Source organism: Equus caballus, chromosome 19, assembly GCF_041296265.1.
Source record: "Equus caballus isolate H_3958 breed thoroughbred chromosome 19, TB-T2T, whole genome shotgun sequence".
Taxonomy (NCBI): Eukaryota; Metazoa; Chordata; class Mammalia; order Perissodactyla; family Equidae; genus Equus; species Equus caballus.
Genome location: NC_091702.1, coordinates 4,870,819 through 4,897,311, shown reverse-complemented (window position 1 = coordinate 4,897,311; position 26,493 = coordinate 4,870,819). Strand labels below are relative to the sequence as shown.

The window sequence follows — 26,493 nt, the reverse complement described above, 5'->3', positions numbered from 1 at the left end:
CATCAACCCCGGCTAGTGAAAAGGCGAGTCGTTTTTGTCCTTGTGATGTACTCATAACCAGCCATAAACCCACTGAGAGCAAGAACTTTACACTATTGAAGTTTTCAGAAGTTCTCCTCAACTCATCCACGCCACTTTCCATCTCCCTTAAAGAATCCAGCTTCAGACAGTGATAATATGACAGTGACACCCAACTCAGGACTGCTGCCTCGGGCCTCGGGGCTTCCCTTCCCAGCAGCTCGTTTCCCTAGTTCCTGCCATAGTAGCAACATGGCGGCTCTCCCCTCTCTGCTTCTCCAGGAGAAGGAGAGACAAGTGTGGATACGGATACTGTATTTGTTAACCGTTTTACACTGAGGGGCTTCTCCATCTTTTTTGGGTTCATAAGTTCTGTTGACACTAATAGCCATCAGATGTTTTTATGGAGGACGCAAGTCTCTATATTTTGTAAGGAAAAGCTAATAAAATGCATTTTTTCTTTCCTTCATTTTAAGCTTTAAACAAAGTGGACTAGAAAGTTCCGTTTGATGAAATGACACCATATAATGTGGTTCCAGTAGATGCACGTAACGTACGTTTACCCTCCTCGCACCCTTCATCTGCCTCATGTAATGAGCATCTTACTGTTGGACTGCTCACCAGTGACCTTCACAGCAGGGGAGCCACTTCCCTCATCCGCATCAGGGCCAGCATGGCTCAGAGCTTGCACATCCTATTCTGGTGAAGGAATTCTTATTTACGAAACAAATAGGAAATTTCTCTCCAAAGTCGTACATTTCCGAAAGATTACACGGTATTTAAGGAATAAACCAGTTTGCTGTCCTAATACTTTCCTGACTAGAACATGCTGGAATGTGGAATTTATTCAGGTGGGAGGTAGGGCAGCCTTATGGAATTGACACTCTGCTGGACACTGGTCTTGTGACTTCGGACAAGCGCCTTAGCCCCTCGGCATCTCAGTTTCCTCTCAGCGCACAAATGGAATGCTATTTGTCCTACTCTACTTCACACAATGTTTGAAGAAATACAAACAGTTCTGTAATAAACATTTCATGCACATCTGTTTGTATAATAACTATTTATTGAGCCCTAATATGGAGCAGATATTGTTCTAGGTACTAGGGACACTGCAGTAAACAAAACAAACCCAAGTCCTACCTTTACGAACTTCCACCCCACAGATACGCAAATACATACAACGTGTGCTACTGAGAAACACCAGGGTGAAAAAAATTAAGTGGAGGAAGGGGATAGAGACTAGAAGAGCTAGGAAGACCTCAGTGAGAAGTTGACATTCAAGTGAAAACTGGAAGGAAATAAAGAAGGAACCGTGGCGACACCTTGAGGAAGAGCATTCCAGGCAGCCTTCCAGTGTAAAGGCCCTGAGGTGCAATGTGCCTGGTGTGTTCCAGGAAAAAGGAGGCCAGCGTGGCTGAAGCAGACTGAGTGAGAGGAAGAACGGTAGCCAATAGCTTCAGAGAGGCAAGCAGGAGCGAGCCCAGAGGGCCGTGTCTCCACGAGCGCAGTGCGAGAGCGTCTTCAGGGCCTGCGCCTCAGGAGTTGTATCACTGGGTTGTAAGACGTGAGCATCACAATCCTGCTAGGGATTGCCAAGTTGCTCCTAAGTGTACACTTTTACACTTTCATGAGCTTTTATTTGAATTCCTGTTGTTCTACAGCCTTCCAATTCTTGGTATTTTCAGCCTTAGATTTTGGCCATCTGTCAGACACGAAATGCTAGGTATCATAGTCTCAGTGGGTATTTCCTTAACTACTGGTGGGTTTGAAGCTCTTTTGCTCAGTGTATTGGTCGCTCCAGTTCTCCCCTTTTATAATCTGTTCATATTCTGATTGTTTACTAAGCCGTTGTTGGTTTCCTGTGGTCGTGGGCTGCGTCACACGTTCTGATGCTGAGCCCCTGTCAGTTGCACACGCCGCTGCTGTGCCTGTGGCTTCTCTACTCTGCTGGGCTCAGTGGTGCTCACTGAGGCCTAGAGGCTCTAAATTTTAATATGTTCAAATTGTTAATCTTTTCCTGTGTGGTTTATGCTTTTTGTCTTGTTAAGAAATTATTTCCTATACACAAGATATTTCCTACCTCTACGGTTTCTTTTAATGATCTAAGATTTTAGGTCTTATGTTTAGGAATTGTATTTCCCTGGAATGGAGTAAGGTAAAGAATTTTTTTTGCTACTCGTGACTAACCAACTGTCCCAGTTCCACTTTCTTGGGGTTTTTTTTTTTTTTTTTTTGGTAAGGAAGATTGGCCCTGAGCTAACATCTGTGCCAATCTTGCTCTACTTTGTATGTGGGGTGCTGCCACAGTATGCCTTGATGAGTGGTGTGTAGGTCCATGCCAGGGGTCCGAATCCACAAACCCTGGCTCTCAAAGCAATGCGTGTGAACTTAACCACTCAGCTATAGGCTGGCCCCTCCTACTTTCTCTTTAGAAATGGCAGTTTTCTAGTTTATTGACTTTCCATATATGTAGGTACCTCTCTGGCTTCTTTAACCCCTCCCACTGGTCAAGTTTCCTTCCCCACAACAGTACCACATTATCTTAGTTGCTACAGCTTTACAATAAACCTTGAGATATTTATTTGGGGAAATGGCCAACTGCTCTCACCTTATTCTTCTTCAAAATGGTCTTGGCTATTCTTGACCTTTTGCTCTTCCATACAAGCCTTTAAATCATCTTGCCAAGTTCCACGGGAGAGCCTCTCGGAGATGTCATTAGGTTGCATTGCATTCAGAGTATTCACATATTTATGAGACTGACTTACTTATTACAAGCGCAGCATACCTTTTCGTTTTCTAGGGGTTTTTTTTTAATGTCATTCATTAAGGTTCGTAACTTTTGCCGTATACTTTGCGCACATCTTTTGTTAGATTTATTCTTCGGAGCCATTTTTGCTGTTGATTATAAGTGGTGCTTCTTTTCGTATTTTTGTATTTTGTCACTGTTTGTTCCTGGTGAATAAGAAATGCAACTTTTTTACATTGGTCTAATATCCAGTAAGCCTGCTAAACTCTCTTATTAATTCTAATAATTTTACTAAGATGCTGTTGGGTTTTCTATGTAGAAAATTGTATCACTTGAGAATAAGAACAACTTTATTTCTTCCTTTGTGGTTCATGTACATTCTGTTTCTTCATCTCATTCTAATCCATTAACTGGGCCCTCAGAACAATCTTGAAGTGGAGATAGAGGATCTTTTGTTTCCTTGTTAATTTTTTTCCTTTTTTTTTTTGTTCTGAGGAAGATTAGCCCTGAGCTAACTGCTGCCAATCCTCCTCCTTTTGCTGAGGAAGACTGGCCCTGAGCTAATATCCGTGCCCATCTTCCTCTACTTTATACGCGGGATGCCTACCACAGCATGGCGTGCCAAGGGGTGCCATGTCCCCACCCGGGATCCAAACTGGTGAGCCCCAGGCCACCAAAACGGAACATGTGAACTTAACCACTGAGCCAGTGGGCTGGCCCCAGTATTTGCTTATATTTAACCTCATGTTTTCCAATTCCTCTGTTCATTAGTCCTCCCTATGCCTCTGTTTGTTCTTCTAGAATCAATGTAATTTTTCAGAGAGTACATTCTTCGTGAGTTCATTCAGTGATTGCCTCACAGACTTTTTCACCACAAAGCGACTATCACATTGTCTCTCTTGAATGACAGGTTGACAGGTGCTTTCTCAGCACTCAGCTCCCGTGTCTGCTGTGGAGGGTTCTGCTGTTAATCTAACTGCTGTCCTTTGAAACAACCCGTCTTTGCTCCCGCTGTTCCTGTGATCTTTCCGTTTGTCTTTTACGTTCTGCAGACGCACAGTAACGTGTCCACACGTGGACTCGGTGCTATTTATCTGCTTGGGGTTTGTAGTGGTTCCTGATTCTGACTGTCCAGTTTGTCTGTCAGTTCTGCAAAATATCAGTCAGTATCTTTTTGAGTTTTCATTCTCCTCCCTTCTGTTTTCTCCACCTGACATTCCAGTTAGAGACTTTGTTACCTCCTTTTGCCTGGAGACAGGGTTTTTTAGTCTACTCTTTTGCTGAAGTGTGATCCTTCTGTGATCCTGGCTGTGTGAAAGGGCCTCAGTGTCATCTCCTCATTTCAGGTGGGCCCCAGGCTGTGCCTCCGTCTCCCTGCCTACCCCTCTCTGCGTCCACCTGTCGGAGCACACGCGCTCACTGACTGGCAGCGGCGCGTCCTCTGGGAGCAGCTGCAGCCCCCACCACTTCCTGCTCTATCTCTGGCTGTGCCCGGGGCTCCCCTCACATTCCCGAGACCTCGGGTGCACATCTGAGAAGAGATCTCTTGCATTTTATCCATCCTGTCTAGGTGTTTTGTAGTTGAAACATACACATGCAAAATCTAGACTACTGCATCACCAAAAACAAAACTCTAGCTTGTTTTTTGCTCTTCGTGTTTTTTTTGTGAGGAAGGTTCTCCCTGAGCTAACATCTTCTTCTGTTAGTATGTGGGACGCTGCCACAGTGTGGCTTGATGAGCAGAGTGTAGGCCCAGGCCCAGGATCTGAACCTGCAAACCCCAGGCCACCCAAGCATGGCACACAGTCTTAACCACTATGTCACCGGGCCGGCCCCTAATTTTTTCATTATAATTTTAAAATTCCTCAGCCCTTTCAATTGCCTTGGTCACATGATTAAATAACAAAACTGTCATGATTCCAAAGCACTTCTCAGGCATTACAAAATGTTACAGAACTTGTTCGCCCTACTGTCAGCTAAGGATTTATTTCCCAAGTCCTTCTCCCATCAACCAAGGGAGAAAAAACAGATGCATTAGCAGGCATAGGGTGAAGTGTGAGCCCTGTCGGTTTACACTCTGCTCCTTCTCTTACCCAGTTGCTGACATTTCCCTGAAGGTTTAAATGATGTTCATTTTGTCAAATAATTTCACTAACATTTCTGAGCGCCCAAGTTCACTGTGCTCAGTTTGCCGGGGAAGCACCCATCTCAAAGTATGAAAGTCATCAAATTCCTGAGAAAAGACACTGGTTGCTCTAAGGAGCTTGGAAAGAGTACAACTCCCTGAGCCTTCACCGTGTTGACACTTCCCTTTCTCGTGTGTGAATGGGCAGTCTGGCTGGCACGAGGAGCCTCTCCCCCAGGCTCCTGGGAGCACCCACCGCCCCATCCTGGGAGACCGCGGGATGCGCCCCGCTGCGTTCTCACCCGCGGCTGCAGGTGTCCTCAGGGTGTCAAACCACTTTCCGAACAGACTCACTCGCTCTTCCACCTCGAAGGCAGCTGGCGGGGAGGCCAGACCTCCCCCTGTGCAGGTGATCACCCTGATAGTGGGGCTTCACTGTGAAGGACGGAGGGTCAGCAGCATCGCCACAGAAAACCCTCGGTTTGCCCAACAACAGTTAAAATTTTGCAAAACTATCGCCAGAACATACTGATCATTTGAGAAAGAGGTGATTAAAACAAAATATTTAAGCAACTTTTCACATGGATAATTCAAAAAAAAAAAGTTTTAGCCAATGTCTAGAGCAGCGCTTCTCAAAATTTACTGAGCACAGAAATCACCCAGGGTTCTTGTTCAAAATGAACCTTCTGCCTCCGTAGATGGGTTGGGGGAGGGGCAGCTGAGATTTTTATCTACAGACTCGTGAGCGAGCCGCACTTTGAGAGACAAGGCCCTAAAGGACGGAGGCCAATGGCACTATCCACTAGCCGCCAGCCGCAGGTGCTGACTGAGCACTTGAAATGCGGCTAATCCAAATCCAGATGCGCTATAACTATACACACACGCTGAATTCTGATGGCTTAGTAAGCAAAAAGTATACAAAGTGTCAGTAATTTTTTATTTTGATTACATATTGAAATAATATTTTGGACCTATTGAGTGAACTAAAATATATTATTAAAACTAATCTCACCTTTTCTTTTTTACTTTATTTAATATGACTACTAGAAAATTCTGAATGTCACATGTGGCTCACGTTTGTGGCTCACATCATTTCTGTATTCGTTTCCTGTTGCTGCTTTAACAAATTATCACAAATTTAGCGTCTTAAAACAGAACGGCGGCGCCAGCGCGCAGTTCTGGAGGCCGTGGTCCTGGGCGTGGCGCCAGCCTAGGCCCGAGGAAGGGTTCACGTCCTCGCCTTTTCCAGCTTCGAAGGCCACATGCACTCTTGGCTGATGGCCCGTTCTTCAGAGCCAGCGGCACGGCACCTTCAAATATCTTTCTCCGTGTCCCTCCCTTCTCCCCGCCACCCCACACACAGCTTCTGCTTCTGTGGTCGCATCGCTTCTCATTTCTGGTTCCCCTACCTCCTGGGTGTAAGGACCCTCGTGACGACATTGGGCCCACCTAGATAATCCAGGATAATCTCCCATCTCGAGATCCTTAACTTTAACGTCTCTGCAAAGTTCCTTTTGCCACATAAAATGACCCATTGACACGTTCCAGGGATAAGGACGAGCGGCATCTTGTGGGGAGCGGGGCTGGGGAGACATCATTTAGTCTACCACATTTCCATGGACAGCACTGACTCACACAATTCATCAGTTTTACATTAAATGATAGCCAATTATGTGCCTTAATCACTAGACAAATGGAGTCAGGAATATAAAATAAAGCATTTTATTATTTCGGTGTCACAATGCTAAACATTAGTTTAACACACCTAAATTTGTTTTTAAGTAGAGTACTTCTGATTTCAGCATAAATTCAGTGTCATCTAAGCAGGTATTGTGGTTGTAAATATTGGCAAAAAATCCAGATTCCTGGATTCTCCTTGTAATTCAAGCTATTTTCTTGGCCCTCAGTTAATTCCCTGTTAACTGACACTTAAGGAGTAATGAATATAAAGAATTAATGAATGTAAAGGATAAAGTCTGGGTCGATGAGTTAAAATCCAGTTATAGCATAATATGTCTGAAAGACTTAGAGTATCTTTGGGGCCTGATTCACCTGGTAAATTATTCATAACTGTATCAGCAAGCATGGGGGCCGGGGCACTGCGACATGCAGAGCATCACGGGAAGACTCTGATGTGTGTGGACCCTAGGAGCTCCCATCATGCAGGGAAACGGACAAGAGCGCCAATGGCAGACATTCCGAAGAGGAAACGAAACACGTCAGCTGCATGGTGGTGATCACAAGGATGGCAGAGGAAGGAAGAGGCGCGGCCTGGTGAGGTCCTCTCAGATCAACACGATCAGGGAAAGCTCCCTGGAAGAAAGAGAACTTGACCCGGGTCTTTGAGAATAGACACAAATCCGGATCCCTTAAGTGTTGGTTCCAAACAATTATTACTCTTCTATTTTGTTTGAGGCACATTTTTAAATACTAGGATTGATCACTTTGAGTTTTTCCCTTTTTTTCCCCCCTCATTTCTTAAACATTAATCTTGGAGGTTAGATCAATGGAGGAAATGAAGGACACAGAAAATGAGGGCAAGAGAAAAAAAGAAGAAATGGAAATTATTGCAGTTTTTCTCCCACACACAACACAATTAACATGTGCTTAGATTTGAGGAATACAACCATAAACTAGCTTCTCAAAATCACAGAAACTGGCTGATGTTCAGTATATTGAAGGCACATAGTCTAACTTGCCATACATTTCAAAACATTTAAGATTCTGCTGTTGCCTAAAAACACACCACTCTTGCAACAAATTCCCATATTCATAAATTTTGCATAGATCCAAATTACCCTCCTATCTATGTGCTCATCCATCCATCTATAAATAGCAGCTTTATCCCAAGGGCTGTATCAGGATTCCCATCTAAGGACCTGGGCCTCCAAGGGCCCATTTTGTCACGCTTACCCTTTCCTCTAATTGCAACTGGAAATCCTGGACATTGTAGATGCGAACATCAGAGGACACAAAAAGTGGAGTAAAGAAGGCAGAATGCTGGGGACCTCGGGACCCACTCAACAACAGTGCTGAGTTTCTTGGGGTTTCTTTTCACTTCATATGTCCCAGTCTGGGAGCTGAAGAAGCCAGCAACCCGGAAACACCAACAGGTGAGGCAAATAAGAAAGCCCTCACCAAAGGCTTGCTCTCTCAGCCAAAGGGACAGCAAGAGAAGCCTAGTGAGGCAGGAAGCTTTCGGATGACAGCTCTACTCCAGCTGGACACTACTGAAAACACTGTGACCCCAGGCCCACCCTCCCAGCACAGACTGAGGGCGGAGCCCGGACGGCACCCTCTCAAGGCTGTAACAGGAGCCCTGTACGCTGAGCCCAGTGCAGAAGAGGAGGCCCAGGCAGGTGCTGGGCTTCTGTCCCTGCTCTCGAGCTACGGTGATGAAGACTGTGGAACTGGCAGAGGGACAGACACGTAACTCAGTGAATGTGAATCGACAATTCCCGCAAAACGAAAGGTTTAACTTTAACAAAATTATTGTGCTACGACCAACTTACTCAGATAGTGTTTATTTATTCTTTCCTTCTTATGAACTTTTGTTTATATTAAAAATATTACTGAGGAGCTGAGGCGTTTTCTCCCTATATACAATCTTCACACGTTGAGAAATCATTGTTTTATATATGTAAATTAAAACTGAATTGTGGGTCATATTTATGTAACACTTAGCCTTATGTTTTCAAATATTTTGAGTATGATTTGTGAAGTCGAAATCCAGATGCAAAGCCAAAATTCAGTCAACGGTCTAGATAGTTTTAATTAGACTAGATTATCTAGATAATTTTGCAATACGACCAAATAAGGACAATTTGTAAGTTCAGAAATAAGGGTTTTATTTATTTGTAGTTGTTTTCTGAAAAGTAATCACGGAGTAGCTTAAGTGAGACCCTGAGTCTGAATTATCTGTGTCAACAAATAATAAGATTGAGATGGTCAGGGCTACAGTTGAAAGTATACATATAAGATATATGGCACACTCTTTTATTTTCTTTTAAGAAAAAAATCATACTCTCAAAACTCAGCCATTATTCTTAACTCTTGGGAACTTTAATCCAAGACAGCTCCCTAAATGCAAATTAGCATTAATTGCTGGTAATCGTTCTTCTCTGATACAGGGGCCTATGTTCAGTTTTAATCAGTAAGCACGCCATCCAACTGGTTAACTTAGTTTTTACTTTTAACACAATATTTCATGGATATGTAAATAGTTAATTCATTTAAAAGTTGTGCATCCTTCAGCGACATTTCTACAACCGTGTAACTTTTGACCTTCATTTATAGATATTACTAATACCAGACAAGTGTGCAGTCAGATTAAAAACACACTTACAGGAGCCAGCACTTACCCTCCAGCAACCCCTTAACTGAATTGCTGTGCAGGTTTTCCGGGAGTGTGGTGACTTACTCAAGGTCACCGGGCAATGAAACTCAGCCAGACTCTAACCCACGTATCGCAGCCCCCAGCCAAGCAAATTTTCCGTCACCAAACTGACATCTTGCAGGTGAATATTTCAAACCCATAAAGTAGATCCATTGATTGAATAATGCTTTCATCAGGAATTGATACTCCTCTGGCAATACCTTCTCAAAAGATGAATTTTTTTTTTTTTGAGGAAGACTGGCCCTGAGCTCACATCTGTGCCCATCTTCCTCTACTTTATATGTGGGACGCCTGTCACAGCATGGCTTGCCAAGCAGTGCATAGGTCCGTGGCTGGGATCTGAACTGGTGAACCCCAGGCTGCCAAAGTGGAGCATGTAAACCTAACTGCTATGCCACCAGGCCAGCCCCAAAAGATGAATGTTCTTAAAAGCACTGCTCCAGTATTGAGGAGCACAACATTAGGGGAACATTATGGACGTTCATCTGAGAGGCGGGCTTCGCTGAATGAATGGTATACAGTTGCTTTGACTTCGCCTGGAAAAGGAGAGCTATCTCCGAACCCAAAGCTCAAGAGACCAGGGAAGATGCAGAGGAATGCATACCTGGAAATGGCCTGGTAACTCTCCAGACTGTGGGACGCTGCTGTGTAATGCAGTGTGATCTCCCAAAGGCCTGGTGCTCCTCGTCAGCCACACTCAGAAATCAGCGTCTCCAAGGTGACCACCACTTCCAGCTGCAGAGGCTTGTCCAGGGCAGGAACACAAGCGTCTGCCAGAAGGAGATTATGACGTTCGTTTTGTGCGTGTTTTAATCATTCCCCAGTTGTCCTCTCGCCCATTGGAGCACAGCTACGTCCTCATTACTTGCATTCTCAACATGCCAATTACCTCTTTACTCCCCTCCTGAGTACCTCTTCTCTAAGGCGTCCCAATAATGCATAATTGCCCAGGTCCAGCCTGCAGATCAAACTCCAGTGTAATCTGCAAACCCAAGTAAATACAAAGCAGCTTGCACAGAATTCAGACCTCACCTGGTGACTAAGTTATCTGGTTCTAGCTTTCACATTTTCCCATTTTCCACCTAATGTTCTCCCCACTGTCTCTTCACAACAAATACTTGCCACGTCATTTTGTTTTTTCGAGTGCTACTTCAGCTTCTCTTTAAAAACAGTCACAAAAATCTTTTGTTATTTAGAAATCTAGGGGATGTGTCGCCTCCTTGTCCTTAACTTCTGAGTACCATGCTGGCGAGCAGACGCCATGGCACTCTAGGTCTTTACTCTGCCCCTCCCGAGACACAAGCAGCCAGGTGCCGTTCCAGAAGGCAATGAGTTGAGCCAATTCTGTACCCTATGGAAAGGCTTTTAGTACTTCTTAACATTATCTTTGTAAGAGGCTCAAATTTATGTTTGTAACAAAGTATTCCACAAATTCTTATTCAGTGACTAGAATAAAATGTGAGTATAGCAAGGCTAAAGAGCCACCACGTGTCTGAGAAGCTAAATCAGAAACATTACCAGAAGTTTTTCTAGCCTAACCCGAGTCGGAGGCCAGACGTCACGCCCTGCACCTGGCTGGAAAGGCGGGGTGACTGCAGGGCCCGCAGGCGGGTCAGCCGGTGGGCCATCCAGGCCAGGCTTCCGGAGGGCCAGGCCTCCTCAAGCATGATCCCCTACAGACTTTAGGAGCCCAGGAACACCATTAAACATGTGGAAAATAGGGGAACTATGTTCTAGGGGAGAAGTTCTCCAAGTGTGGGCCCCGGACCAGCAGCATCAGCGTCACCTGGGAATTGATTAGAATGTTGGAAACCCTGCAGGTGGGCCCCCACCACCTGTCCTCAAGAGCCTTGGATGTGCTCTGAAGTTTGGGAACCGCCACTCCAGAGAAGCTCTCCTCAGCTGGTCTGACCTTGTCTCCTGCCACTCCCTGCCCGGCTCCAGCCACACTGACCTCCTTGCCACGCCCCAGCCATGCTCTGCCTTGGGACTTTGCACTAGCTGTTCCCTCTGCTTCAAACACTGTTCCCTCGTAGAGCTGTGCAGCCAGCTCCCTGACCTTCTGCACAGCCTTGCTCAAGTTCTGCCTTCTCCCTGAGGGCTGCTCCGATGATGCCCCTAGGTTAAGTTGTCTTGTCCCTTCCCCGGCCCCGCCAGCACTCGTAACCCCGCCTCCTGCTCTGAATCACCGCTTACACAGTGATAACTCACGTGCCCATCGTGCTTCTTGCTTACTGTCTCCCCTACCCAGAATACAAGCCCCACTATGGCAGCAGTCTTTGCTCATCCCCATTAGTCTGAGTGCGCGGGATAATGTGCAGCACATAGCAGGTACTCACCGAGCGATTATTAAATCAATGAACTCAAAGGAACCCAGGATCCTTAGAAGGGAGGAAAACACTGTTCCAGAGGCAATTTGGTAGTCTCTTCACAGAGGAATCCTTTCTCATAAGCTGTGTAGTTGCCACCAGCTCCATGCTGTCATGCGCATCTGGGTGGGTGCTGTGTGGGAAGGTTGGTGGCAGAAGACGTAGAAGAGGTCCAAGAATGAGGCTGGGCAGGAGTTAGGAGTATCTGTGCAAACTCCCTCTTTGAGTATATTTTTGCCTTTCAGTTTATGATATCTGAGTTTTTGAAATAAATATATATTAACTCATTTAATCCTCCTAAGAGGATTATAAGGTAGATGCCTCACTTATCCTCCTTGCATAGATGAGAAACTGGGCCACTCTTTCGCCCAGGAAATGTCACTCTTTTGCCCAGGCTCACACAGAGGTACATGGAAGAGCTGGGATCGGACCCAGCAGCCTGGCTCTCCGTGCGGCTCCTTCAGCCGTCCTGTATCAACGTAACTGCCAATGTTCATGGCTACACCCTGTGTTAGCATGTAACTGTTTTGTCTGCATTTTTTATAGTTCTATCCTCCCTGATAGGCTGAAAAATCTGAAAAGGGGCAGCATCTCTTATTCATCATCTCTACTTACCCAGTGCTCAGCATAATCTTATTGGATGATGGACGGATGGATGGACAGATGGACGAATAGACAGGATTTAAGTTTCAGGCCAGTTACTGCATTCAGCTCTAAGATACACTTCAAAACCTGAAACTCCAGAAATTAATTAATCAGCTTTGGTTTTTCCTCAATTTAAATTTGTCAAATAAGCCTGAGGTTTTGTAATTGAAAAAATGTGTAGGTGATCAGATAAGAGAAACTGAATGACAAGGACAGTTGTCTCCAGGGACTTTTGGCCTCAGGAACGTCTATCCCCCAACCATCCTGCTTCCTCCTCCAGAAGATAATAGGCAGCATCAGCGAGAGCACAGGTGCTGGGCTGGGCTCTGCCTGTCCGCATGAGCTCGGAAGGATGAGCTGGCTCAGCCTCAGTGACTGCACCCTAATTTCCACAGGTAATCAGGACCCAATGATGGAAGCAAATTTAAAAGAACTAAGCCCAGAATTGATAGCATGCAGAAGGAATGCAAATGGCATGTGGCTGCCTGACCGTCCCAGGGAGTCCTTTACCCCCATTCTTCCTTCCTGCCTCTGTCTCAATGTATTCAATGCTATTTTCAGAAGACATTTATTAACCTTTAAACCTGAGTTCTTAGAGATGGATGGCATCTCAGCAGTGGCCCTGAGGATGCTGTAAGGCCCAGTCTTCTTCTCACCCAGGATGGCTCCATCTGGCTGGCCTCATCTCCAGCCTCTGCTCTTGAGTTGGCCGGAACGAGGACTGCTCCCATCACCACACAGGGCCCGCGGCTGGTCCTTCTTCTGCACCCTCTATGGCTGCTGCCCTCAACTGCGATGATGAGACTGGAAGCTCCTCCATCACAGATTCCAAATATCCTTTCTAACAGATGTCAGTAACTTATCCCGAAATAAGCAGAGTGGCACGACGAAAGGTGCCAGCGTTTAGGAAGTGTACTGGGCAGCCGCTGACTTTAGGAAGGTGGTTATTGATCCTCATTAGACTTACTGCCTGAGTGTCAACAGAGAAAGCATCTCTCCACACCTGGGTAATCTGAGCCTGCACCTGCTGATCCTAAGTTACCGGCTCCCGAATGCAGTCCAAGGGCAAATGCCACTCACCGCCCCCAGAACCACTTAGGAAGCTTTTCAAAAATACCGATTCCTGGGCCTGGCTCTGGAGATCCTGCTTCATCAGGTTGGAGGTGAAACTCAGGAAGTTCTCTGCATTTTTTAAGAGCTTCCCCGGGGATCCTGACGAACAACCAAGTTTAGGAACTACTAGCAAGACTTTGAGGCCTGTGTCATCTTCAACTGTAATAGACTTTTTAAATGAAACTATCTTTATTTTTATTACGAAATGTTACATTCTCATGTTAACACTTAAAAATCTAGAAAAACATAAATAAGAAACTAAATATCACCTCAACATTTTATACCCAGAGGTAATCACTGTTAAGATTTTGGACAGCATCTTTCCACACAGCTCAACATGCAAATATATATTTTAAATGCGTGAGTTTTCTTAGATAAGCTTTACGCATGTATAATAATCGTTCTATTAACCAAAAGTATGTATTCTAGTGACAGGATTTGGCAAAACTTTCATAGCAGAATTAGTAATAATGTCGGAGGAGCTCAGACAGAAGAGAGCAGCCTGTGACAAACTGCTGGATGAGTGATGTTCCCCCTTGTTCCGTGCTAGGATTTTTCAAGTAAGCGCTGCCGGAAGTATCAGCAACGAGCCACAAGGCTTCAAACAAGTGTTCAGGAGTCGGAGGCAGAGGGAAGAGACACGAGTGTCAGGGAAAAGGGAGGGCAGGTGAAGGAGGCATAGCTGCCAGACAAAACACAGGAGTTCACTTTTGAGTTCCAGATAAAGAAATAATTGAATTCCAGATACACAAATGATTTTTAGTGTAAGTCTGTTCCAATTTGTTTATCTGAAACTCAAGTTTAATCGTGTGCCTTTGTTTGCTAAATCCGGCAGCCCTAGGAGGAGGGGCCCCACGCTTTGCTGGCCCAGGGTACAGGCAGAGGGCAGGCAGATGTGCAGCGAGACTCCAGGCCCAAGATCAAGGTCACGGCAGAGGCCCATGGGCTCCGGCGTGTCTCAGAGTCTGGCATAGCTCCGCCACATCGAGAAGTCAGACCCCAACCCACCACCAGCCTCACGCCCCAGCTCAGCGCGGGAAGGACCCACCGCTCAGCTAACGCAGCCAGCTTCTACCTGCGCCCACTCCATCTCTTTTCACTGTGTGAGTTCTCCCTCTCCCCGGGCACCCTCTAAGCCTAAATAACTGTTTACCTCAGAAAAGTTTCCCTTAATGATGACTTTGATTATTCCTTTAGTTAAAACTAAACTTTCCCAGGAAAATATAAATTTTAAGTGGGCGCTCCATTTATTGTCCTCCACACTTATCATTGTCTCTCTCACCATTTCTATCTCTGTTTTCCTTCCCTCTGCATCTTTGGGAAGCTTCCCGAATTGCGGAGGACTTGATTTTATCACTTCAGTTCTGACTGTACCGTCTCCAGGACGGAGCCCCTCCTGCCGCTGTGTTCTTGGCAACCCTGCGATCGTGACTCTGGTACCCGAGCCCTTCTCATCTCGTCCTGTTCGCTTTTTACCTCTCCTTATGGTTTCTGCTCTTGTTTCTTAGAGGCTATATCTTTTTGCACTCTGCTAAAGACACAAAATGGTATTCTAAAACTTTCCTCTGGTTCCTAAAGCCTGATCAAATATTTGCTATTATAAATTGAGTGTAGACTAGCCTTGGCCCAGCTCTCCGTCTGCTGGGGGCTGGTCAGATCCCTTTCTCACATCTACAGCAAAAGCAGGTCCGTGTGCCTAGCTGCTGTCCGCTTATCCACCACAGCGAAGCTTTCCCTTTGTACGGGTCCTGCTGGGCTGAAGTGGGACCGTCTCATCTCTCTACTTCCTGCTCCTCTGACTTGTCGCAGAGAAGCGATTCCTGAAAGCGTACAGTCTCCGGCGTGCGCTGCCACCCCGCCCCTTCCTTCCCCGCCTCCCTTGGGGAGAGCATGTCCCAACTTACACCCACCACCCTCTCCTCCTCACCCCTGTTCTCTGTCCTATGTGCCACCCATGGGTGTTCTAATTCGGTAGGTCGAAGTACAGCTACCCAGTTATTGGTACAGAGATTGGTATAGACCCTTTGTATCTAAAACGGAAGACCCTGAATACAAGTGGGTTGAAGGGACTTCCTGCCACCTTTCAGCTGAGCAAGTTGTGAGTGAGACCCCAGGTGAATTCCTCAGTCTGGTTCTCCGGGCCTAATGGTTAGATTCTGGTTGTCTAACTAATCCTGGCTTTTGATAATGGGGTGAGTTTCCATCTTTTGATGAGTTTTCTGTCTTCGTGGGCATTTTAGATCAGGGGAGGCTACCCACATTCCATTTGAAAGCAGAACTCTGAGAATATTTTTAGCTTGTTTCATTTTAATGCAGCCAACTTCATATGAGGAAATTTTGCTGGTTGGAGTCACATTAATTTGCCTGTCTCCAGGAACCACAAAAGTGTCCCGAGGCCTGACAGGCGGATATCAGTCAGAGAGATAATGGAGACAAAGGTGCTCGTCTGCGTCCGGCAGATAGCGTAAAACCTGTAGACTAGCCCTACCCTAGGCGTACCATAAAACCCAGGGTACAGTAGAAAAAGATAACTGGGGAACCCCAGGGTACAGAAGGCAGTTATCAACGTCAAAATATCTTGGTTTCAGTGGTTTTGTGCTAGATGCAAATGCCCTCAAGTTACAAGGTTTTTAAAAATTCCTCAAATAATTAGTAATTCTATCGTGCACTATAAATTATAGCTTAGATAAGCCTTCCAAGCTTCTTTATACAGTTTCAGGCCCTTTCACAACTGGATTTTTCCCTCTCTCCCACTCCTTCTTCTCCAATCCCTGCCACACACCCCCCGCCCGGCGGTAACACGAAACCTCTCCTTCCTGTGGCCACGGCGGGCCACTCCTTCCACCGTGTCCTCGCACATGCTGTTCCTCTCTGTGCATGCCCTCCGCCGTCCTGCACCTGGAGGACCCCTGCACATCCTTCAGGACTCGAGTTCAAAGTCTTTCTCTCTGTGCAATCTCTCGTGCTCCCCGGGCGGTTTGCGGCTCCCTCACGTTGTCTACCTCACACTTTGTACAAGCCTTCCCTCACAGCACCCGCGTGGGGTCGGACGCACGCTGGGCTGAATGAACAGGGGACATAATAGGAGGCGCATGCCGTGCTCACCTGAGCAGGAGGAACAGTCTGCGCGGCCCCTGCTCTTCCTGATCTTGCCTGACCTTGTTTAACAAAACGGGAGGAAACCAACTAACACTTGTTGAGTGTCAGCTCTGCCAGAAGGCTGCCCTGGAGGGGACGGAGGGCCAGGCTCTGCCACCGCTCAGCCATCGCCCTGAGCGAGGTTCCCACCTTTGCGAGCCCCGCTCCTCCTTCTGTGGAGTGAAAGTAATAACAGAGTTCTCCTTAGAGGAGGGCTGTGAAGAGTGAAGGAGACGGAGTTTTAGAGCGCTCAGAAGAGCTCCCAGCGCATAGTCAATATTCAGTGAGAATTAGCCAGTCATATTGATCAGTTGGAGGAGAGAGATAAGCTGACTATAGCAGGGTGGTGCCTGAGTGGAACCACAGAGAGACACTTAGTCCAACTCTGGAGTTGAGGGACGACAGGTCAGAGGAGCTGACCCTTGAAGAATGCCTCTGCGAGGAAGCGCCCCTCCTGGACAAGCAGGCTGGCCTCTGTATGAGGCACCTCCCCCAGCCCAGCACGCCTGGAGGACTGATCTGATTTAAGACCCCACTCTCCAGGAGTCTACCGCTCCAGCCCAGAATATCACAGTCCCTGGGCAAGAGTAGGGATCCTGGAGGAAGCCACCACTGTCACCAACCAGCTGTGTGAGCCTGGGAAAGCAGCTCAACCTCTCTGGGCCTCCAGGGCCTCATCTGTGATGCTCCCTTCAGTAAGAGATAGTGGAGTGATGAGAAGTCCCCGAGGAGCCACCCTCAGCAGATCAGATGACCCAATGCAAAGCAAAGATAGATGAGGGTTGTCTTGGACAGATGGACACTCACTCTCCCCCACCTCTCTCTCTGGATGAAGAGATCTGAAGAAGAACGGGCCTGTTTGGAAGTGCTGTGCCCTTCTCACCAGGAGTCACAATGAAAAGGCGGGGGTTGTACTGTGGGAGAATCTGCATAGATCATGTTTCTGGGTACCCTGTTTATCTGTTTCCAGGATGTTTGCCTCTGAAGTCACGGAGGGCAGAAGCCATAGGGGGGCTGCATCCAGAGCTGCCGGCTCAACCTGGAGATGGACTCTTTCCTGATGGCCTCTGCGGCCAGCTCCCCCACGAGCTGCAGCCCTCGCCTGCACAGCATGGAAAACGCCAAGATGACTCACAAACCCACTCTGGAAGTGCTCAAGGAATGTGCTCCACTGATCCCTGGCTGCTCCCTCTGTGGGGAAAGGAGCCCTGACACATTTCTAGAAAGCGACAGAAGCCCAGGATGTGGCTGTCTCTGCATCTTTGTCAAAGTATGGGTTAGATTAATTCATTGGCTTCCTGTGTTTATAGGGCTGAAGAAATGATAACTTTGTAAAAAAGGAAAGCGGCCAAACAAAAGAAGCTGGAGGCAGGCTCTGATGGCCAAGAGATAAATCAGGAAGAGAAAATCACCAAGTAATTTTTCCAAGGGGGTGTTTACTTTGTCTTTGAACATTTTTTTCTCGTGTTGTGTCCATGGGTTAATTGCCTTCTGACACTGAGTGACAATAAGACACGTCTGCCTGCTAAGACAAAGCAAAGTTAATTGAACAAGTTAGTAATGGAAATATTGGACTCAGTCCATTCCAGGTAAAATATGACACTTAAAATTTAGCCAAAGTGACTGTACACTCCTACGTAGTGTTTCTAAGAGCTTGGCTTCCAAGAAATCAGCCGTCAGTCACCCAGAGTTCTGTGTCCATCACAAACGAGGGACAAGGGAATCTATAAACCCTGAGTCCTGAGCATCACTGGAGTACAGAAGGTTATGGCGCTCATCTCTAGAAAATTCACTATCAATCTCGAGCATAGAGGGAAGCTAATTGTTTCTATATCTAACCACAATTTTATTTCTGAATATAAACTCAGATGGCTGAGAGCATTCATTTCTGAAATATGTTTACCCCAAACACACAAATTGTTCAGTCTGCTCAGTCCTTCAGTAATGGAAACAGTGCCTGGTAAAGCAGGAAGCCTGGTTGTCCACTTAATCGGCTGTTATGATGTTGGATCTGCAGAGATGAAAAATGGGGAGAATGTCAGGTGTCCAACCCTATGGGTACTAAGGAGACCCAGAGCATAACTCTCTTAAAATGCCAAAAATTTCCTGATTCTGAAGGGCTCTTTGGCTGGTATATGTCATAAATTAAAGGCAAAGTACTACAATCACCCAGTCGTGCCAAAGCGAATGAGATTCAATTAGTCACTGGCTAGGGCATCATCTGCTGGTGGTGAGAATTGCGTGCATGAAGAGCATCTATAAACGCTGGTCCAGGGCAAGCAGTCCTACACTGCTGACCCAGTGTGGCTCTGCTGGCACAGATGGAGCAATTCTCCAGCCTACTGACCTTCTCCTCCAACTGTCCTCAAAATGGAGGGACAGGTGTCCATGGCTCTTTCATCAAGGAATTCGGTGGGGGGGAGGGTCTGTATTGACTGTCTAGGGCTGTTCTTTCATTACTTGGTGAGTTTTATTCATGGCAAAGCCGACTACAGACTAAGTAGACAACCCCACATGAGTGACATCGGGGCATTCTTTAAGGGTCTTCAGCTTCAAAGGGATCCGCCAACCTACTCCAATAAACCTGAAATTTACATGAGACGAAAGCTTTCGTTCCATAATCAGAGACAAGACTTAAAAGAGTGAAAGATTCAAAGGTGGGTAGGCTAGCAAGGGAAATGGCATCTACGGAATATATACTAAGCATTCTGTCATCTGTCTTACAAATATATTCTCATGTGATTGTCACAGTTGTACTTCCTAGTAGGAAAGAGAAGACGCATTTAAACTAGTAATGAAGAGACTAATAAAGATATTATTTACAAATATGTGTAGCAAAACTTAGGAAAACTGAAAATTGCAGTATCCTGAGGCTAGCAAAAGCGAGGAGAGTCCTGAGTCGTAGGCCTACAGGGGCAGGAGTTCAGCCAGAATCCAAAGAGAGTACATGTACCAAAAGGGATCCCTGGCAGCAGATACAGCCTGGTGTGGAGTTGGGCAGTCAACCAGGAGTGACCCAGAGTGGGAGCGAGAGGAATAAACACTGCGCCCCCCTCCTCCCATCCTCCAGACTCCTGCTGGTGCTCTCCACTGGCCAAACCAAACCAGAATCCAGAGGAGAGGGAGATACTGATGTGTCTCCTACAAGCAGACTTGGCAAGGCGAGAAGCGGATCTGAAGGAGCACATGGATGACACCCAGCACTGCAGATATAGAATTACCCTTGTTTCACAGAGGAAGACCCGAGGCTCAGAGAGGGTAAGGTCTAGTCAAACGACCAGGATTCAGACTCACCGCTCCAAGACTCCAAAGATCTCTCTGCCACCCTGAGTATAATGGATGCATTCTGAGTGGAATGCAGGACAGACACGAATTCACGCCGGAGCTTTAAATGCCTGATGGTGGCCAGGGGGCAGGGGAAGATAAGCAGGTTCTCAGAAATGCCAGGATGGAGGGAGTGCGAGCCACAGAAGGTGAGGAAGGATATAAAAGGGGAGATCAGCGACACAGGGAGGCAGACTGCCAATGCCTGGCCCTGAAGTGGTCCCCCTCCCTTGAAGAGTCATGCAAGGCTGGTCCCCAGACACTGGACCACGGTCAGAGCTCAGCATCAGACACACGGTCAGCAGATCCCTTCAGATGAAATTTTAAGCTTTTAAGCCTAGATTTTATTCCCCCAAAGCACCACTACTTGAAGAAAGAATACCAGAAGTCTGATGTGAAAAGATAAACTGCTTTGGTCCTAACCTAAAAGGAACACTAATGAGTAACTTTATAGTAAGGTCAGTATCTGCCATGAAAATGCCTGGCACTCAGTTGTCCTTAGGACAAACTAAACACCACACAACACGGAAGCCAGAAACCCAGTCAGGCTTCAGGGCGGAGTGGAAAGAGCCCTAGGTTCATTTGAATTCATCTTGAATTCGAGAACCTGTGTTGAAATCTCCATAAGTAACTTCCTAACTTACCTTGACTTCTGCCCACCGTCAGCTGTTTCCTGCTCTGCAAAATGAGGGAAACATCACCAGCTCGGTGCACCCCATATGCATTCATCGTGGAAATCCAGTGGCACAAGATACAGTTGTAAACTATAAAATACGTAAAATGTAAACTATCTTTATATTATGCAGACCTTATTTAAAATTTCAAAAAAAAAACTTCAGTCCCAAAACAAAAACCAGAGATTGGGTTAGGAGAAGTCTCCATTGTGTTTTAAGAAATTACTGATTACTAAACTATTTCCAGCCCCACTCAATACCTATAGCCCCCAACCTAACCCAGGCTTGAAAGAGAAAAATTCACCTAAAATCTAAGTGTAACTATGACTCAGTTTTTGGCCGTTTTCCCGATATAGCTATGTGAAACGAAAAAATAAGCTAACATCTGTCTGTCTTTCCTCCGCCTTGTGCCTTTCCCTGTCCCCACGTTCTTAATGAAGTGCTACACAGCATGTGAATTTCTAGTGGCGATTGTAGCATCTTCTTTTGAGTAAATGTAGTCTGGGGACCCAAGAAAATCATTTAGATAAGCTGGGCTCACATCTCCCTCTCCCCACCATCCCCTCACGTCAAGACTTAGTCATAAGTGGAGGACAGCATGATGTAAGTGGCAACAGCGAGATGCCATTTAACCAGCATCGCTGAGTGCCTCCCCCGTGCCACACAGCCCCAGGGGCTAGGAATGCCAGGTAAGTGAAGGCAGATGACAGTGCCAGGCTCAGGAAGCTCACTCACAGCCTGGGGGAGAAGTTAGTCAAGTGAAGCAGCGGCTGAGGTCCACTGTGATCTTTCCAGGACAGCAGTGAAAACAGGCATATGACTTAGATCCACATTTGAAGGTGTTTCAGCACCTAAATGTAATTTAAAGGTAAAAATTTCAAACTCTGTCAGCATGTTTTGCCTACGTGTTATTGACAACCCAGATGTTTCTCGTCATCAGAGTATTCGACGTGACACGGATTCAGATCCAGATCATCAGGTCTTACATCAAAATGTTCCAGGAAGTGATTTGAACGTGATATCGACACAACCCAAGGGAGTGAAGTTCTCGTAGATGATGGACAGTAACCTCAAACAGTTAGATGATCAGATTGTGAAAGAACAAGCTACGACTGGACATGAGAAATTTCCAGGGATATTTGGTGACAGAGTGACTGATTCAATTTAAAAATTTTTGTTGCCTCTACCAGAGAAAAACCATCAACAGACACAGGGTGAACGAAACACGCACCCAACAGGGCTGCTCCAAAATGGCAAGCAGGGTGGCCCAGGCTGGGGGAGCCGAGATTTAGGTGAGGCTGAAACCTTTAGTTCCACGGTCGGAGACAAGACCTGCCCTGAGGCCTGAGAAGGAGGGTGGGCTGGGGAACAATGAGCATAAGCCTTCGGGACACACCATCCTTTTTGACAAGGATTTTAATCAGGTACGTTACTAATCTGCCAAATTAAATTTCACAGTGACACATACGCAGGCATTAAAATGCTGGCAAAAAATGAATTAAAATCCCAGTGATTAATTCAAGGTTTTGAACTGGTTTTGAACTCCTGCATGAACTCAGAGCTGGGAGTAATTGAGGCTTTTAGAATAGGAAGAAAATTCAGAGGTCTTTCTGATCAACCTCATCCTCCTCTAAGATGGGAAAACTGAGAATCTGAGGGGCTGATGGACTTGGTCCAGCTCACCAGAGAGTTAACGGCAGCGGCAGGCCTAGAAACAGTCTACACTGGAGGGTTAGTACAAAAGCTTGATAAGTCGGGACGTGAAATGACAGCCAACTCAATAATGTGAAAAAAAAAACAATAACACAGAAAAGGAACAGCTATGTTAAAGTTTGAGGAAGCAGAGTCATCAAACTGATGAATTATAGTTAAGGCTTGTTGTAATAATTAATAAGAATTCTTTAATTGAGGACGACTGTCGTTGTCCACTCTGCTCACATAATTATCTTCATGCGAGTGGGTAGCTGCAGGATCCTGGAGGGGACACCTGGGGCAGCCTCCTTCCTGAGACCTTGGAGACTCACTCTCCAGAAAAATAGCAAGGCCCATGTCCCTACCCCAGGTTTGTGGGATACTCGTCTGCAAGCCCCACCATTCAGGGCTCTTCTCTGGGAATCCCAAATCTCAGCTTTTGGCGAAGAAACCACTGAGCTGCGAGGCGGCACCCTGTCCAGGGCAGAGCTAGCCCTGTGCTGCCTGGCAGCGCCCTCTCCCAGAGCTTCCCCAGGCGGTTCCATCCACGATGTGCTGCAGGGTCGGCAGTCAGGAAATGTCTTTCTGGGGGGTCTGACTCTCAAACACTGCAGATGGCATAGAGTCCGGGGGTCCCTCAATTTCTGGATTCTACAGACAAGTACATCTTCAAATGAATTCAAGGCACTCACTGAGAACATTCTACTTTGCCAAGTAAGGACATTTTTAAAACATACATTCATATCATACAATAAGGATGATTTTAACTCCCGGAAAGTATAAAGGAGATGTATAATGAAAAAAATATAGTACTCTAAGTGGAACAGGTTCAACTTTATGAAAATCTATATTGCCCTTCTTTTTAAAATTTCACACTGGACTAGTGAAGACTTTGTCATGGTTATCCCCAACCAGTCCATTTGGGAACCATCAGCTTATTCTGTTAGAAAATAGCCTTACCACCACATATATTTATTCAGAATATCTACTGGCTGCTTTAAGAAGAAACAGATTCCAAATAAGATGTGTTGAGAGACTTTCCCGAAGACACTACTTAGGGAGATGTGGGCAGAGTTAAGGAAACAAGGGACTATGACAAGCATTAGCAGGAAGCTGTTACCGCCCAGAGGCCTGAGAACCACGGTCATGTTTCCAGGACCCAGGACAGCCAGAGCCATAGAGGAGGGGCCAGGCAGATTTGGAATCCTGCAGTAGTAACACAGCCACTTCCAGAAAATCCTGCAAAGCTTGGGAAGGAGTGGCAAAGGTTGTTGACCTCTTCATCCTCTTATCCTCCAGACTCTTGCCGGGCCTTCCATTGGCCAAACCCATCCGGAAGCCAGGAGGCAAGAGAGCCCAAATGATGTGATCTCCAGGGGTCAGCCTCTTGGGCCTAAAGCAGAGAAACAAGAATGAAGAATGGATCTGGTGCCAGGGGAAAAGGGGTAAATAGAAAATAGCCCACACAAAATAAATAATTCCAGAATTGCAATGTGACCATTCTACTTTTGAGCTCCTTCAGTTGTGAGAAACCTAAAATGCTTTTTTTTTTTTTTGAGGAAGATTGGTCCTGAGATAACATCTGTGCCCATTTCCTCTATTTTGTATGTGGGACACCACCACAGCATGGCTTAAGGAGTGGTGTATAGGTCCACACCCAGGATCCGAACCTGTGAACCCTGAGCTGCTGAAGCAGAGTGTGTGAATGTAACCACTGTGCCACCAGGCTGGCCCCTCAAAACTCTTTTTATGGACTAAACAGCAGAAGAACAGGTGTGAAAATGTTCTCGTGTTTCCCTTTCTTAGACCACTGTTTTCTTTCTAGTGCCATTTTCCTGCTGAAGATTTCAGTGCTGATGTGTGAATCAAATTCTAGACACACATAAACTTTGTTCTGTAAAACTTTTTGTCCCAAATGTGTTTGGGATTTATAATCAATAGTCATTCAGACCTGAGTGAAAGAGGCTCTCAGCAACATGGCAGAGAGCTGGAGCCCTTGGAGAAGAGGAGCCACCCATGGTGGGAGGGAAAAGGGCTCTGAAGAGCAGGGATGAGTGCTCCCCAATTCTAAGAGGGTTTGTACTCCATAATATAATGCTTCCTCCATTGACTCAGACTTCAGTAAAGTCTGACATACATGTTGATGTCTTCTAGGGATGGTCCGAGGGAAAACCGAAAATCGTTGAGTTCTACTTGTGGTTTAGAGTGAAGCAAAGGAAGACAGCGGTTGTAGGAGGAGAGACCCTAGCATGGCTGAGAACCTAGAGCAGCAGACACTATGAGCTGTGAGGGACCAAGAGAAGAGAAGCCTCAGGAGTTCATAGGACTCTTGAGGAAGCCATTGGACTGCCCTCAGAAAGTCAGATAGGGCTCGAGCCAATGCTATCAAAATCTCAGCAAGACAGAATGATCATGCAGGACAACTGAGGGAAACACTAAATTCCAGAAAGCCGAGAAGATGGATCTGCTACTGGTCAATGAGACCCGAGTGAGTCTGTTACTGAACCTGAAGTGAGTTCGCTCACCCATTGCACAGCAAGCCAATCTCTGACACCACGTGTGGTGGAAGAAAGTAGGAATTTTATTTTTGCACAGCTCTGAGCAAGGAGAGAGGGCAACTAATGCTGAAATTCCGAACTCCCTGAAAGCTAAAAGGAAGGGATTTTACTTGGGGTTTTAGGTAGGGGAGGGGGAGCATATGGCCTTGCTGGTCAGAGCTTTCCCACCAGCCTGTCTTTGGCCTTGAGACTACTTGCAGAGAGGCAGAAGCCCGTGACCTTGCTGGTCAGCAGCTTTCCCACCAGCCCGTATCTCTTTGCGGGAGGAGATAATCCAGGTTCTTGTCCTTGGCGGTGTCTGTCTCCATGAAGGATAGTAGATTCCGGAGCCAGGAAGCCAGAGAGTAAGCAGGGAAGGAGTGTTTTGGTTTTAACCCCATATATGCTGGGTTTAATGTGGGGAAACTGATATTAGGGTCAGTATCAACTCCCTCCTATTTTATGTCCATCCCTCAATCTGGAGGGATTTGGGGCGATGACCAATCTAGCTAGTTCCTGCTGAAATGGGGCGTAGGTTGTTTCATCTCATTGAACCAATATTTTAATAAGGTAGTGATGCAGATGGGCTCCCAAAGTTCGGCCTGTATCATGTGAGTAAGTAACCAGGTATTTAATAAGAAGTTTTTCTAGAGAAAAACAGGGTTAATGGTTGGAGCAAATTATAAACCAGTTTCTGAGCCCAGGGGGCAGTGAATCAAGATTCCTAGAAGTCAGGGTCGAAGCATCTTTTGCAGTTTGAAATGTCTCTGATGGTGTCATCGGGCACTCAGGTAGCTTTTTTGAGTGGCTTACACAGTAGTAGACATGAATCTCTCTTAAGTTTGTACTAGGTCCTCCAGCTTCAGTTTGTAAGGCTTTAGGGAAAAGGGCAGATTTAGTTTTCAAAGACTCCAAGTGAAAATAATGGGAAAAAACCCTGAAAATGTTAGTTTGGAGGTTTTTAGCCAGATATTTCAGGAGACAAAGAATTCAAGATCCAGTCCAGTTAACAGAAGTAAAACAAAAATTTCAAAGACAATTGAAAAAACTAAAATACAATATTCATAAACATCTATTAGAGTTTCTATTGAAATATAATCTTCCTCCCTAAAATCACCCTCTATTTCACTAGGCATAGCCAAATTAAGACTAACTGCTTTGCAAAATAAGTCTAGTTTTAATAAATTTGGCGTAATTATTTACATAGGTACAGCAAGAATAGTAATTGATTATACAGGCTCTTTTAAATCTGCTTTGCTGGAACCTTATAAGGAATCTCAGGTTGAACTTTAAAGGCCTCTCAAGGAAAGCCAAGCAAAGGACTGGTTATCACATTCTGCCTGCACTACCTACAGATTTGAGTGAATCCCTCTCTTCGTGAGGTTCCCCAAAATATTGAGGTTCCTTGTACCTGCCAGAGGGAGCAACATTCTTTGCTCAACATTACCAGGTCACTGAACCCATAAGCACAGTATCAGACCAATGTTTCCAAGTGGCTTCATTCCAGAATGTCAACCTCTGTTCCTCAAAAGCTGTTTTATTATATCCAAGCCTATATGTTTTTTCAAATATGATGTTCCAGTCAAAGCCTTGGTAATATAACCAGTGTTTCTAATTGTGTCCTGTTATAAGAACAGATTCTTATTGGACTTATGCAAACAACTATATTGCCTTAAGAAAAAGAATACTTACTCCTCAGGGGTTTTTATGTTTTGG

General features: G+C 45.9%; 1 long non-coding RNA gene across 2 annotated transcripts in view; it reads right to left on the bottom strand.

Annotated features, from left to right (window-relative positions):
* The window catches only part of LOC138919049 (uncharacterized), a 40,357-nt gene extending 30,302 nt beyond the window's left edge, over window positions 1–10,055 (bottom strand). For both annotated transcript variants that reach the window (XR_011428942.1, XR_011428943.1), the window contains exon 1: window positions 9,890–10,055. This is a non-coding gene — a long non-coding RNA (uncharacterized lncRNA). The remainder of the gene's footprint in view (window positions 1–9,889) is intronic.
* Window positions 10,056–26,493: the final 16,438 nt, after the last annotated feature.